We start from the raw sequence: 16,205 nt of genomic DNA, 5'->3' as shown, positions 1-16,205 counted from the left end.
ACTATGAGATCAGGGATCCAAGACTACCCTTAGGTTAGATAATTCTCTAAAGGGACTCACAGATCTCAGAAAGCTGTTACACACATGGTTACAGTTTATTACAGTGAAAAGATACAGATTAAAATCAGCAGAAGAAAGAGGCACACAAGGCAGGGCTCAGAGACCTTAAGGCACAGGGCTTCCAGTTATCCTCTCCCAGTGAAGCCATGTGTGCAGTACCTATTTCTCCAGGAAAAATATGTGAAAATACACATGGAACATTGCCCACTGGGAAGCTCATTTGAGCCTTGGAGTCTGGAGTTTTGATTGTAATCCAGTCACCCAGCCACTACTCATATGGCTAATCTTAGTTTCCAGCACTTCCAGAGGTCAATCTGACACCTTGTAGTCTGAGGTCCCTATGGCCGTAGACCCCAAGTAAACGAAGATGTTCTAATCAGGCAGGACACTCCATAGGCTTAGAGGTTGCCTCCCAGGAGCCAACTGCCAAGACCAGACCTCTCTTTGGCAAGGTTTATCCTTTGCTGTACAATTGATAATGGTGGAGGAGATAATATATAAAGACATAAAACCTATATACAATACATGATACAATACATGTTTAACTAATGATTCAAGTCAGTAAACAGTGTCATAATGTCAGAGGCATTTGAATCACAGCAACTCCATCTTGAACAGGGGCTGAGACCTACTGGGCTGCATTCCCAGATGGTTAAGGCATTCTAAGTCACAGGATGAGATAGGAGATTGGCACAAGATACAGGTCATAAAGACCTTGCTGATAAAACAGGTGGCAGGAAAGAAGCAAACTAAAATCTACCAAAACCAAGATGGTGGCAAGAGAGACCTTCAGTCGTCCTCCATGCTACACTCCCACCAGAAACATGACAGTTTACAAATGCCATGGCAATGTCAGGAACTTCTCCTATATGGTCTAAAAAGGTGAGGCATGAATAATCTACCACTTATTTATCATATCATCAAGAAATAACCATAAAAATGGGCAACCAGCAGCTCTCAGGTCTGCTCTGTCTATGGAGTAGCCATTCTTCTATTCCTTTACTTTCTTAATAAATTTGCTTTCACTTTACTTTATAGACTCGCCCTGAATTCTTTCTTGCCTGAGGTTTAAGAACCCTCTCTTGGGGTCTGAATTGGGACCCCTTTCCTGTAACAATAATGCTAGGATATGTTTACATACTAAATAGCTTATTGAAATAGTACTCACTGTAGCTATTTAGAGAAAGACAAGAGTTGGAGCTAAGGGTTGGGTAAAAAAAGAAATTCTAGAAAAACAGCTGTATGAATTGGACCTTTTAAGATTACTTGGATTTGAAAGATTACCTGAGAGAAAGGTGAATTATTGGAGTTCAGGTCAATTCTGGGCAGGATCATCAGAGTCAGAATGTGGTCACAGAGTCCTTCATAGTGGACAGAGGAAAACTAGGAATGTGGTTGATGAGTTGAGGAGAAAAAAAAGAATAGTGGCACGAAAGAAAATCTTTGCCTAAATAACAACTTTATATAAAGCCAGCTTTGTGCCCAGAAGGGATAATTTCCTGTCTCCTTCCCTTCTGCCAGCTGCCAGCATTCACACACTTGGTATTGATGGTTAGGCTTCTGTGGGCTAATCTGGGATTGTAATTGCCATTTATAATTCCAATTCCAGAGGGAAAAAAATTCTTTTTAGTTTAAAGAGTGTCTTTTAGAAAAATTTGGGGAACATAAGTGTTTTGTTTCATTTTGGTTATCTACTTCTCAATGTCTGAGCTTGGGCCATGAGGAAGGAGAATAGCATCAATGTTATCTGTACTATCCTCAAACAATTTTGCAGAATTTTGGAGTGAATTTCTAGCCATTTTGAGAATATGTAACTCACTTCTAGTTACTTAGTATTTCTTAACAATCGCAATATTTATGAATGAATATTTGAAAGCTATTACCTGAAAAAGATGTGGATGTTGCTTCCAGGTGCATGGTGAAAGTGGCTTATACAGGTTGAATAAAAATTACTGCCATTTTCAGAATATTGATGACTACTGGAAAGAAAATATAGGATATCTGAGCTCTGGAAAGTTTTAGAAAAACTCAAAAAATTTCCATTTACGCCTCAGAAGGAACAATGTTAACTGACCTGGAAAGATAAAATGGATTGCATAAGAAAATATATTCAGTTTCTTAATATTGTTAGATAATTGATCGAGTTCTGGAACTTCAGTGATATCTTTCCTATTCAACTGAATTTCTCCCATTCTTCTGAAGGAATTGAATGCAAAGCAAATGAGAAAGGCAACTTTGCAAAACCCCTATCTTCATCATAAATGTATTACATTCCTCTAATAAGAACTTGCTCTCACCCAGCAGAGGATTTCAGATGATTCTTTTTATCTCAGGAAAAAGAGAAAAATATGATATGCATTCAAAACCTGTGATGTCCTACTTATTAGATAACTTATTGCATTAGCATTTGACTAGTTTGAACTTCTGATTTCTAGCCTAGAGTAAGAAAAAGGTCAACTAGAATTATATTTAAAAGAAGATGTGTTTATCATTGTTATAATCAACACTGTTCCAGTATTGTAGGGCTCATCAGTAAAATTGCCAGTGCTCCTTCTTCACATTTGATGATTTCTTCTGCTTCAGTTTTGAGCATTTAATATGCCAAATATACTGAGGTTTTCACTAATAAAGTTCACTCAAGCAGAGTCAGCACCAATTTATATCTATGATGGGGGCTATACTTTTACAAGGAAATGACGTATCCAGAAAAGCACACAAGTTGTGGAGTCACTGGGGCATAGTAGAAGCTCAAATTCTGATCCTCTACTTTTCTGGGCAGAGTGACCTTGGGAAAATAACTTCTTCATCTACACAATGTAGCATTGTTGTTAAAACTTGGCAAAATATTTTCTAAAATATGCCTACCACATAATGATCATGTAACAAATGTATTTTCTGTTCCCATCTTTCCAATACCTGAGCACCACCATCAAATGAAAATATCAGCAGCCATGGGCATCACAAACATTCTGAAGAATACAGTTTTCCAGCATTGGATAGTATCTGTTGCGAAGGTAATGAGGGGGCCCATAGTGAAAGTTCTCAATGGATCAGCCACAGCAATAAAATGCTAGAAAAAGAAATTGTTACTTGATATTTTATGATTTAATGCACAGATTAAAAAAGAAACAAACTGATATTTACTGAGGGCACACACAGTCTTGACACTTTTATCTCATTCATTTAATTTTTATGTGAAATCCGAAGGAATGTTGGCATTATAGTAGGGTACGAACAACACTGGGTTTGAGTTCTGGCTCAGCCCTTTGCTATCTATGTGTCATTGAGCAAATTACTAAACTTTTTAAGCTTCACATTTTTGCCCAAAAATGGACATAATAATGGTATCCACTTCACAGAGTTCTTTAAGGATTATTTGTAATAATGCCTATAATACACAATACTGTTCCTGGCATATAATTATAAATTTATTGTTAGTTGTAATAAGACCCTGCAGTCTCAAAGTGTTTCACAAAGTTTGAATTAATGACTTCTTGCCTCAGAATCCCTGGGGATCTTGTTAAATAAGAAGACTCCTGGGCTCAGCTCCACATCTAATGAATCAGAATATCTGGGCAGGGCCGCAGTTGAAGAGTTTGCCTTTTAAGAAGCTGTCTAGGTGCAGTTGAACCCAGCTACTGATGCTATCCATGATCCATTCACTCCTCTCCTGGTAACTATATCTTGATTTCCATCTGGGGGAATTATTCTTCTGGCTCCAACCATTTTTGCTTTTGGCAGAGCATCTCACCTGTCACTGGTGTCTTGTTGTCATTTCCCTGGTCACAGAGACTGGGTTCACTCTGTCCCTAGCAAAGATGATGTAATGCAAGTAGGCTTTTGCTAGAATGCTAGGACAAAGGTAAGTCCTCTCTCCTACTGGATGACGATGTGCCCCTGGGCATGATAGCAGCCATCTGTGACCATGAGGTAGGGTGGCCATCTGAGAGTGAAGTCAGAAGAAGCAGAGCCAAAAGATGGAAAGACAGAAGTCTCTCAGGCTGGTGGTGTCATCTGTAACCTTGATCTAGCTACACCTAAAGCCAGACTGATTCCTGCAGTTTTTGATTGTTTAGCCAATGCATTCTTTTTGGTTAGAGCATTTTGGATATGTTTCTTTTTGTTACATGTGACCAAAGCCTAACAAATCAGATAACCCATGTTCAATTTCTTTGTTAAATGCACACTAGCTGGGTCTTCAGTCCAGACCCATCCCTGACTTGACACACTGGGCATTTTCAGATTCCTTCTGCCAAGGCTGAAGCAGGCTAAGGAGACTCCTAGATTTCTCACTTCTAAGATGATACCTGAATCTTAGCCTACTAGGACACAAAAAATAAGTCCAAGAAAGTCCCTTTTTAACTTTGATGCTTTGGCTAAAACTTGGTTCTGCTAGTTAGAGGTTACAAATTCCAGTCTTTAAAGGGAGCACAGCAGGAAAAATGAATAAGTAAAACAGGCTGGGAGTTGGAATTATGCCACTTGCTTCTTAAGTCCAAGGAAAACATCAAGGCAAATGTGAAATTAAATGCCCAGTCTCAGTGTTAACAAGGCAACAGGGAGTAGAGATACTAGAGTATTGTAGAGCTCTTGCCTCCTTTAAAGGCAGCAGGGGTTATTTAGCTTAAGCCAAAAGTCACCATGTGGGAATTCAGTCCCGGATTACTAGAGTTATCAGGCATCTTGAATTTTATATTAAATCTCTTGAATTTTAAATAGTAACAGCTAACTCAAAATTTAAAAATATTCTATGCAAGCTGACACAGTGAGGGCCAAACATAACACACATGAAGCAGCCTAGGATCTCCTGTGTAGACCTTCCAAGAGGTGGCAGAGGACAGTGTTATCTGAAGAAAGAGGCTTTCACAATTGGGAGATTATCCCGGGTCCATCTACAGACACATGGGAGAGAAAGAAGAGAAAATATCCATAATTGGACATTGTAGGCAAGGAGAAATGTCTTCACTCCATCTACAGCATCTACACGCTAGCTTGGTAACTTGCATTAGGCAATACTAGGAGTATTGTACTTTTTTTTTTTTTTTTTTTTTTTTGAGACGGAGTCTCACTCTATCGTCCAGGCTGGACTGGAGTGCAGTGGCATGATCTTGGTTCACTGCAACCTCTGCCACCCTGATTCAAGCAATTCTCCTGCCTCAGTCTCCTGAGTAGCTGGGATTATAGGTACCTGCCACTGCATCCGGCTAATTTTTGTATTTTTAGTAAAGACAGGGTTTCACCATCTTGGCCAGGCTGGTCTTGAACTCCTGACATCGTGATCCACCTGCCTCGGCTTCCCAAAGTGCTGGGATTACAGGCATGAGCCACCACGCTTGGCCCATTGTACTCTTAACTCATGTAAGATCTTCTTCCTCTCAGGGGGCAGCAAACCTTTATCTCCTTCTAGAAGTTAGATCATGTTGCTAATAGTCTCTGCTCACTTGTTTTTTACTATTCCCTTTGTAGAGCTGGTATAAATTTTCAATTTTTTTTTTTCTTTCCAGGAGATGTAATTGGCCAGAAATCTGGCCCCAGGCAACTACTGCTTAACTTTATAATGAAGAGCTCATTTGGTTAACAAATTATGTTTCTATACACTTTTAACATAGACTTATCTAAACTGTGGTAATCTCTTCCTACTCAACACATATTCATTTCACTTTCAAATATCCAGATATCTGGGTAAGGCACAGAGAGTCAACAACAAAAAGGTTTTTAAAGTTATGTCTTTCCTGTTTATTTCTACGAGATGGGGAAGCTTGTGATAATTGAATCCATATGGCCTTCTCCTTCTTAACATTTGTACATAGGTAGAAGCACACTAAATGAACATCCAAGATAGTCCAGAAAAGAAAAAGGAGATCCCAAGAGGGATATTATGAAAGCTTTGGGGAGTGAGGAGGTGGTCTCCTATTTTGCCTTCACACTAATGAGGAAAGATAGAGAGGTAGCTTATGGCTGCCCAGCTCCCAATAACCCATTTTCTCCCTATCCACCTTAGCCCTTTCCACATACACAAAAATATTCATGGCTCTAGGCTACTCATTTAACTTCTAATTTTGGGGCTATTGTTCTAATTCCCTTTATTCCAGCAAAATCAGGAGAATTGGGTAACCAACAGAGGGCTATTGCTCAGATGATCAGAGAAGGTTCCTGTCACAGGGATAAATGTCTGCTATTTTCTTGACTAGTTAATGGAATACTTAGAAAAAAAATCTGAACATAAACTGAAGGAGTAAGAAAGATGAGACTGAAACCAACATAACAGTTTATCTTATTGGTCAAATGGATATGAAATCAATAATATCTGTTGACTAATATCTGGTTCTTCTTTCATTTCTAGTACATGAGAGACTGTACTTGAAGTCAAGTGGGCCATGTGACTAGTTCTGAGCAACGGAAAATAGCACAGAGTAAGAAAGTATGAAGCCTTTATGTACTTTCTTCTCTTGAAAGAAGACCACATATCTCAGGGACTAAAAGCCCAGTTGGTGGAGCCACCTTAAGCCTAGGATCCTGAGTGTTCAAATGAATCAGGGCCTAAAGCTGACAAAAAATGAACACATTTCACTGGGCAGAAAAGAAAAAAAAAAATAAGCTTCAGCTGTGTTAAGCCCTCAAGAATTCAGAGTGATTTTTAAAATTGTGACATAGCACAGTTTACCCTGCCTAATAAAAAAAGATGCTGAGAGGCAAGGAGATTGCTTTGTTTCTGGAACTTGGGGAAAGAAATTAAAAGCAGGGAAGCAGCTAACTAGTGGTAAATTTTTCTGTCTTCCTTCTGTCCTCCTGCCTTTCTTTAATTCTTGTTCTACACGCGAAAAATGCACCCATTCTGTCAATTTTCAATTCTATATTCACACATATGCCAACTTTATAAAATGAAAATAACTGGTGAAATATATAAAGTACACAGCTTAGTCTTGCACACAATTTAAATTAAAAATTTATGTATTTAAATGCATTCATGGGGGGAGGCATTAGCATGAAAAGCAGATGAGAAGGTGGTTTTCAGTTCTAGTCGGTTTTCAATTCTTCTTGTGAACTTTTCTAGACATGTACCTACCTCCTTATTCCAAAGATATCCAGAATCCTGGGGATGTTTTCTACCCTGTTAAAATCTATATCCAGAGAACACAGAATTAAAGTCATTCACACATTTTCCGTGTGGCAGGTGCTGTGGCTGTATCTACCCTCAAAGGAGCTCCCAGGTTTGTGGGAAAGCTAGCATACAAATAAATCCTTCATGTGAAGAGTGTTGCAGCAGACATCAGCACAAGGGCAGGGACTGGGAGAAACAAGAATGTAGGTGGTGGCGGTCTTGGGATGTCAAGAAAAGATTTACTGAAGACATGGCAACTTGCTCTTTAGGAAATTATTCTAGTGACATAATAGTAGTTGTCTATAATGGAGATGGTTAGGACTGGAGGCAGACAACATCATTAAGCAGGAGGCAATGTAGTTATAACCAACAGTTAGCAAGAAGGATGAAGAAGAAGGGACTTGTGGCAGAGATATTAAGAGGCAGATAGTAATATGGATTTGACGAGAAAAGAAGAGGGAGGAGTCTAAGAATATTCTACACTGGGTTCAGGGATTTTTTTTTCCTACAGTGGGCAGCTAGTATTTTAGACTTTGTGGGCCATGTGTAGTCTGGTGTTTTCTGGTAATCTTTCATCTTTGTTTTTTTGTTGTAATCTTTCAAAAATACACAGGACATTCTTAGTTTTAGGCATGGTTATCATCCTTAGGCCCTAGTTTGCCAACCCATGTTCTAGATTAAGACATCCCAAGGGGGATATCTTTAGTCAGATAAGAGAAGGAGAGAAGGTTCAGGCAGGCTGTAAAGAAAAACTGAAAAGCACTGATCAATTCTTCTAACCTGTTCACTGTTTTATCACAAATAGAAATGTTCTTTCTCAGTAAAGTTGAAATTTTGATATAGTGGTCAAACTGCCCTTTATTGTACAATCTGATTTTACAACATATTCTTTGTTTTAGGAAATAAACCTTTGACTCATTGATCTTGTAGTGTTTTTATTCTAAGTCCTACATGCCCAGTACATGCTTTTGTTTTGCATTTGTCAGTCTTTGGCTACAAAGTCCTAAATATTTGGTATTAAGAATAGTTTCTATTACAAAGCCATAATTCATTATATATTTTTAATGGTGGTTGCTTTTTGGTTTGATGTATAATATGTGCTCAATGTTATTAAAAGATATAGATGATGCCATATCTTTAACGACAATGATAGGTTTCCATTGAAAAGTAAATTCATGTTCATTTAAAAATCAACAGCTTTAGAAGACTTAAATGGTTCCAACTTTGGGTGTATATTGAACAATTTGTAGAGATGCTCTTCAATACTATTTGTATTTTTACATTTGGATTAAAACATGAGGGCTAAGAAATATTTCTGTTATATTCTAAACATAATTTCTAGGTCTTCAATATGAAAAACTGCTTCTTTGTTTTCTAATTATGTATTAAAATGTACTTACAGGGATGCACACAATTAATTCCTGATCATCTGAAGGTGGATTAGCCTGTTTTCCGATTGGGCTAGTTAAGGAACAGCAGGGATTTGGGATCGGGTGACTTCCCCTACAAGGGCATGCAATCAAGCTGTGATTATTTGCCCTGATTATCAGCAACCCAGTGGTTGGAGGACTGGGTTCCAGATCCGGACGCATGGAATCTGGCACACGTCATTCGCTCCATCAGCAGTCTTACCCAGAGTTTGGGTTCTCAGCTTCTGCACCTTGAAAAGCTGTCCTTCAACTCCAGTCTTCTAATTACCTAATGATTCAGCCTTCCTGGGACGTAAGAGCACCCCAGATATTTGACTCATCTGCAAAGCGGTTAATCTACTGAAAGTTAATGAACAGTCAACTGTGATTTGATCTGAACTGTACATGGTTTTGAGTTATCTGTAGCTTATCTTATTTCCACCCACCGTCCAAAATTTTATTGATAATCAAACATTAACTATGATTGCATATTCTCCCCCATATTTTCCCTACGCACGTAATTTTACAGCATTCTAACCAATCCTGTTTTTTCTTCCAAAAGTTTCATTTCTTTTCAGGGATGCTAAGATATAGCCCTATATATTTTAAATATGATACTCATGGGCATATGTAAACATTGCCCAACTTACAAATTTGGTTTTTGATGTTCAACTCTGAAAAACTGGGCTGAAATTGATGTCTTAACTTAGGGAATAGTTTCCAAATGCTTTGAACATTTTAGTCTAGCTACTTCTTTGCTCCAAAATGTGTTTACTTAATGGTGTCATCCATATCTTTTAAATTTTTACTACATTCTTTAATTCTAATACATCAAGGCCAAACAAATAAAAAGAAAAAAAAAGTTTAAGAAAAGAAAAAAGAACCAAATGAAGAAATATATTACCTTAAATTGAAATCCACAAAGTGCTTTATTCTTTCATTATCAGAAGAAGAGTAGTTAATAGAATGGGTTAGTGACAAAGAGATATTAGAACGACATGGAAAGAAGCAGCAATTTAGGAATCCAAGCAGAAGAAAAGTGAGTGACAAGAGAAAGAGAAAAAGTGAAAGAAAACCCAGAGCTGTTGCTGGCCTTATTCCAAGTTGCATGCCTTGGCTCTAAACACTTTGAATATAAGAGAAGTGGGAAGAATATTAACATTTGTAGGAAGGCTGGAGGCAGAGCACACACAAAATCCTGACATGTTTCTGAATGAAAGCTGTGGGTGTGAAAGCAAAGTGAGCTTTGTTCTCAGGTATTTTTTTTTTTTCAAGAAAGTTTCATTCTGTCTCTTAGGTTATAGTGTTATAATAGTAGCGTGATAATAGCTCATTGCAGACTTGAACTCCTGGGTTCGAGTGATACTCCCACCTCAGCCTCCTGAGTAGCTGGAATTTTAGGAAGCCATAACGTCTGGGTCTCCTAGGTATTTCTATGAATCACACTTTATATGTTGTTCTTATATCTCTGGTAGGAGACTCAAGGTAAATCTTGGAGAATACATTTACCTAGTTAGAAAACATAGCTATCAGTTTGTATGTGCCATGTTATATCTGGTACCATATTGCTAAGTCAGATTGCTCAGGGAGCCTGGTTTACATTTGGAAAATATATTAGTCTGTTTTCATGCTGCTGGTGAAGATATACCCGAGACTAAGTAATTTATAAAGGAAAAGAGGTTTAATGGACTCAAAGTTCCACATGGCTGGTGAAGTCTCACAATCATGGCAGAAGGCAAAAGGCATGTCTTACATAGCAGCAGGCAAACAGAGAATGAGAGTGAAAGGGGTTTCCCCTTATAAAACCACGAGGTCTCATGAGGCTTATTCACTACCACAAGGACAGTATGGGGGAAACCACCCCATGATTCAATTATCTCCCACCAGATTCCTTCCACAACGTGGGAATTATGGGAGCTACAATTAAAGATGAGATTTAGGTGGGGACACAGCCAAACCATATGAGAATACACCTAGCTCCCTTGTTTCCTCTTAAACATTTTGTTTCCCTCCTCAATCCCTTAAATTTAAATATGTGAACAATAGAGCAAAATTAAATTGACTGAGACAAGGTAGATAATCAATAAATATGATCCGCCCTGCTTCTGCTCCTTTATCCCCTTTTCTTGGACTGTATACTTGCACGCTTTATTGTGGATGCCCAGATCTCCAAGGGTGCTATTCTGCAGGACCTGGGGATTGCAGCACACTAGAGGTCTACAATTATTTCCTCCTCACCCTCAGAACTTGCATCGCTCTGGTAGTCATTAAACATGTTCAGACATTCCACATTTCTGCCTCCCAGGTATATCTGTCTCCTTGTGGTTGGATAAGTTCACATGACGAATTCTGGTTACTGAGTTGGGAGTACAAGTAAGGATTATCTCTTCTAGGCCAAGGGATTAAATTACTAGCGCAAGATTCTCAAGGATACTTTTATTCTAGGCTCTAGTGTCCAACAATATTTGAGTTAGTAGCCACCCTACTAGCCTGGATCCCTGGCCTGTGAAGAGATAGCAGAGACCCAGCTCATCTGCAAAGGACATGGAATGAAAGAGAGAGATAATCCATTGTTTTCAGAAGCCAATGAATTTTGGGGATATATTTTCCTTTAGCATAGCTGAGTTATAACCTGAATAATATACTGTCTCATACTTCACCCCCCTCATTAGGATATGTTAAAATTTAGACTCATTGAGGGCAAAGACTTTATCTATGCTGTGATGTTCTTTTATGTATACTCAGTGCCTGTGCAGAGCCTAGAGCATGGGCAATAGTCACTCAATAAATATTTTTTTACTCTAAAAATAAATGACACACTCTACTGTTGTTGTGGTGACAATAAGAGGTTAACAAATGTGGTTATTCATGCACATGAATTACAACTCTATTAGCTAAGTAAGTCACAGGTTTTTGTTCCAAATACTACTTAATGGCGATTACAGATACATTGGAGGGCTGGCTGGAGATGATTCCAGTTAGATCAGTTTTCTGGGCTCTTTCAGAAAATGTCACTTGGGCAGCTACCTGAATGGCCTCATGAATAGAAAGGCTCTGAATCTACTTAAGACTAGATATGAGTTATTTAGAGGGCTAATTGATACAACTGAGAGGACAAGAGAAAGAGCCAGAAAGTGCCTTGACAACTGTGTTAAATAGGCCTAGCTTATCAACCTATCACCCTATCTGTAGTTAAATCTCAGAACAACTTAATTATAACTTAGTTGAATTTTTGGAGAGATTCTAGCTGTGAATTTTAAAGGACATTTCATTTTTTTTCAAAGAAAAAAGAAAATTTTGCTTAATAGTAAACAAAATAGGTTTATTTATTTTGTCACCTTGGAATTTACTTCTAAATACTTCCTAAGAAGCTTGTAAATGGGAAGATTTTATAGAATAGACACCCTGCTTTGTGATTATGGTCCCAGAGTACTAAAAGCAGTTCATAATAAAATTATTAACGTCTTCTGCTAAGAGTTGTGTTGGGAATTCTGTGGCACGCTGGTGCCCAAAGAAGGAAGCTAAAAATATGGGTGAACATTTCTCAGAGGCCGATTCAGGTTGCAAGAGCTGGATCCTGAGACCCATTCAATTACAACATAGAAAGGTCCTGTCAAATGAGCTTCAGCCTGGCCATTTAGGGTGGGTGAGGGTAGCACTAATGCATATGGGCAATAATCAGTGCTTAAGCAGGTGAGTGGTGATGTTGGGTGTTAAGTAGTGCCTTGCTTTGTATCTAAACAGCGACCCTGGGTTTGTCATAAATGACTCTTATTATTTTGAGGTTTGTTTCTTCAATACCTAGTTTACTGAGAGCTTTTAACATGAAGGGATGTTGAATTTTGTCAAAAGCCTTTCTGAATCTATGGAGATAATCATGTGGTTTTTGTATTTAGTTATATTTGTGTGGTGAATCATTTATTGATTTGCATATTTTGAACCAACCTTGCATCCTGGCAATGAAGCCTACTTGATGGTGGTAGATTCAATTTTGAGTGCTGCTAGATAGTTTGCCAGTATTTTGTTGGGGATTTTTGCATCAATGTTCATCAAGTATATTGGCCTGAAGTTTTCATTTATTGTTGTGTCTCTGCCAAAATTTTGGCATCAGGATGATGCTGGCGTCACAGAATGAGTTGGGGAGCCCCTTCCCTTGTTTTTTGGAATAGTGTTAGTAGAAATGGTACCAGCTCTTCTTTGTATGTTTGGTAGAATTCGGCTGGGAATCCATCTGGTCATGGGATTTTTTGGTTAGTAGGTGTATTAGTTTGTTTTCATACTGCTGATAAAGAAATACCCAAGACTCGGGAATTTACAAAGGAAAGAGGTTTAATTGGACTTACAGTTCCATGTGGCTGGGGAAGCCTTATAATCACGGCAGAAGATGAAAGACTCATCTCACATGGTGGCAGACAAGAGAAGAGGGTTTGTGCAGAAAAACTCCCCCTTATAATAACCATCAGATCTCGTGAGACTTACTATCACAAGGACAGCATGGGAAAGACCTGCCCCCATAATTCAATTACCTCCCACTGACATGTGGGCATTCAAGATGAGATTTGGGTGAGGACACAGCCAAACCATATCAGTAGGCTATGTATTATTGATTAACTTTTGGAGCTTATTATTGATCTGTTCATGGAATCAATTTCTTCCTGGTTCAGTCTTGGGAGGGTGTATGTGTCCAAGACTTTAGCCATCTCTTATAGTTCTTCTATCTTGTGTGCATAGCCACAGCCAATATTATACTGGATGGAGAAAAGCTGGAAGCATTCCTCTTGAAAACTGGCACAAGACAATGATGCCCTCTCTCACCACTCCTATTCAATATAGTATTGGAAGTCCTGGACAGGGAAATCAGGCAAGAAAAAGAAATAAAGTGCATCCAAATAGGAAGAGAGAAAGTCAAACTATCCCTATCTGCAGACAACATGATTTTGTATCTAGACAATCCCATAGTCTTGGCCCAAAAGCTCCTTCAACTGATAAACGACTTCAGCAATGTTTCAGGATACAAAATCAATGTACAGAAGTTACCAGCATTCCTATTCACCAACAACAGTCAAGCCGAGAGCCAAATCAAGAATGCAGTCCCATTCACAATGGCCACAAAAAAACATAAAATACCTAGGAATACAGTTAATCAGGGATGTAAAAATTCTCTACAATGAGAACTACAAATCACCGCTCAATGAAATCAGAGATGACACAAACAAATGGGAAAACATTCTATGCTCATGGATAGGAAGAATCAATATCATTAAAATAACTGCCAAAAGTAATTTATAGATTCAATGCTATTGCTCTCAAACTACTAATAACATTCTTCAGAGAACTAGAAAAAACTGTTTTAAAATGCACATGGAAACAAAAAAAAGCCCTAATAGCCAAGGCAATCCTAAGCAAAAAGAACGAAGCTGGAGGCATCACCTTACCTGGCTTCAAAATATACTACAGGGCTACAGTAACCAAAACAGCATGGTACTGGTACAAAAACAAACACATAGACCATGGAGTAGATTAGAGCACCCAGAAATAAGGGTATGCTCCTACAACCATCTGATCTTCAACAAAGCTGACAAAAATAAGCAATGGGGAAAGGACTCCCTATTCAATAAATGTTGCTGAGATAACTGGATAGTGGCTGATCCCCTTCTTACAAAATATACAAAAATCAACTCAAGATGGATTAAAGGCTTAAATGTAAAACCAAAAACTATAAAAACCTTGGAAGACAACCTAGGCAATACCATTTTTGACATAGAAATGGACAAAGATTTTTTGACAAAGGCGCCAAAAGCAACTGCAACAAAAGCAAAACTTGACAAATGGGATATAAGTAAACTTAAGAGCTTCTGCACAGAAAAAAAAAAATTAACAGAGTAAACAGACAATGTACAGAATGGGAGAAAATATTTGCAAACAATGCATCTGAAAAGGTCTAATATCCAAAATCCATTAGAAACTTAAATTTACAAGAAAAAAAAAAAACCAACCCCATTAAAAAGTGGGCAAAGGACATGAACAGACGCTTTTCAAAAGAAAAAAAAAATACATGTGACCAACAGGCATATGAGAAAAAGTTCAATAACACTGATGATATTGAGAGAGATTGAGAGAAATGCAAATCAAAATCACAATGACCATCTCACACCAGTCAGAATGGCTATCACTAAAAAGTAAAAAAATAACAGATGCTGGCAAGGTCTTGGAAGCCAGTAATCTATTTGGAGAAAACAGAATACTTCTACGCTGTTGGTGGGAGCGTAAATTAGTTCAACCATTGTGGAAAGCAGTGTGGTGATTCCTCAAAGACTTAAAACAGAAATACCATTCAACCCAGTAATCCCATTACTGGTTATATACCCAAAGCAATATAAATCTTTCTATTGTAAAGACACATGCAAGCATATGTTCACTGAAGTACTATTTACAATAGAAAAAAACATGGAATCAACCTAAATGCCCATTAATGACAGATTGGGTAAAGAAAACTCAGCACATATACACAATGGAATACTAAGCAGTCATAAACAGGAAGGAGATCATATTTTTTACAGGAACATGAATGGAGCTGGAGGCCATTATCCTTAGCAAACTACGGTAGGAACAGAAAACTTGATATCATGTGTTGTCACTTATAAGTGAGAGCTAAATGATGAGAACTCATAAACACAAAGAAGGGAACAACAGATACTGGGGCCTACTTGAGGGTGGAGGGTGGGAGGAGGGACAGGAGCAGAACAAATAACTATTGGATCCTAGGCTTAGTATCTGTGTGATGAAATAATCTGTACAACAAACCCCTGTGACATGAGTCTACCTACATAATAAACCTGTACATATACCCCTGAACCTAAAATAAAGGTTAAAACAAACAAACAAACAAATAAACAAACAAACAAAAAAAAAGCGGCCATCCAACAGAATCTAAACAGACTGTGGTACAGAAAATAGAAATGGAAGTCATGAACAGAGAGTAGGGACCTTGCATTTCCACAAAGTAATCGAGTTTTAGAGTAGAACTCAAGTTCAACTAGAGCACCAAGCAAAAAGCTATCCTAGGGACAGTCAGAAAATGAATAGAAAAAGATGTAGACAATAATTCCATGGGAAAGTTACATTAAATATTTTAAAATAATTATTGATTTATCTTACTACTAAAAAGTCAAGAATGATGGGAGGTAGATAAGATTTCTTTCCTTACAGTGATAGTCCTCTGTAACCAACTAATTGTGTAGAGTCAAGTTACCAAGACTGAAAATTGTCTTAAGTTATACTTTGAAATTTGCATATTATTAGTTCTTTTTGTTTTCAAAATTTGGCAAAAAATAGAGATTCTAGATATTGTAAATATTTAACAGAACATGTGTTACAAAAGGATATAATATTTAAAATTAAATTATCACAATCACACCTTAGGTTTTACTTTGTAACTAAAAATTATTAAAGAGAAATGTGTTTAACTGATAAAGTCATAATTTATGAACAATCTATTCTTTAAATTGTAAACTAAACATGGTAAACTTGTAAGCAAATGATTGAGCTATTAATCATGTATTTACATGTTTATAAAAAGCAGCAGACTTCTAGATTTCTTATGAGTGATAGAAGATTTAGTGTTTGACTCACAG

The sequence above is a fragment of the Theropithecus gelada genome, chromosome 12 (assembly GCF_003255815.1).
Source record: "Theropithecus gelada isolate Dixy chromosome 12, Tgel_1.0, whole genome shotgun sequence".
In the NCBI taxonomy this organism is placed as follows: Eukaryota; Metazoa; Chordata; class Mammalia; order Primates; family Cercopithecidae; genus Theropithecus; species Theropithecus gelada.
Note: the sequence above shows the minus strand (reverse complement) of the source record.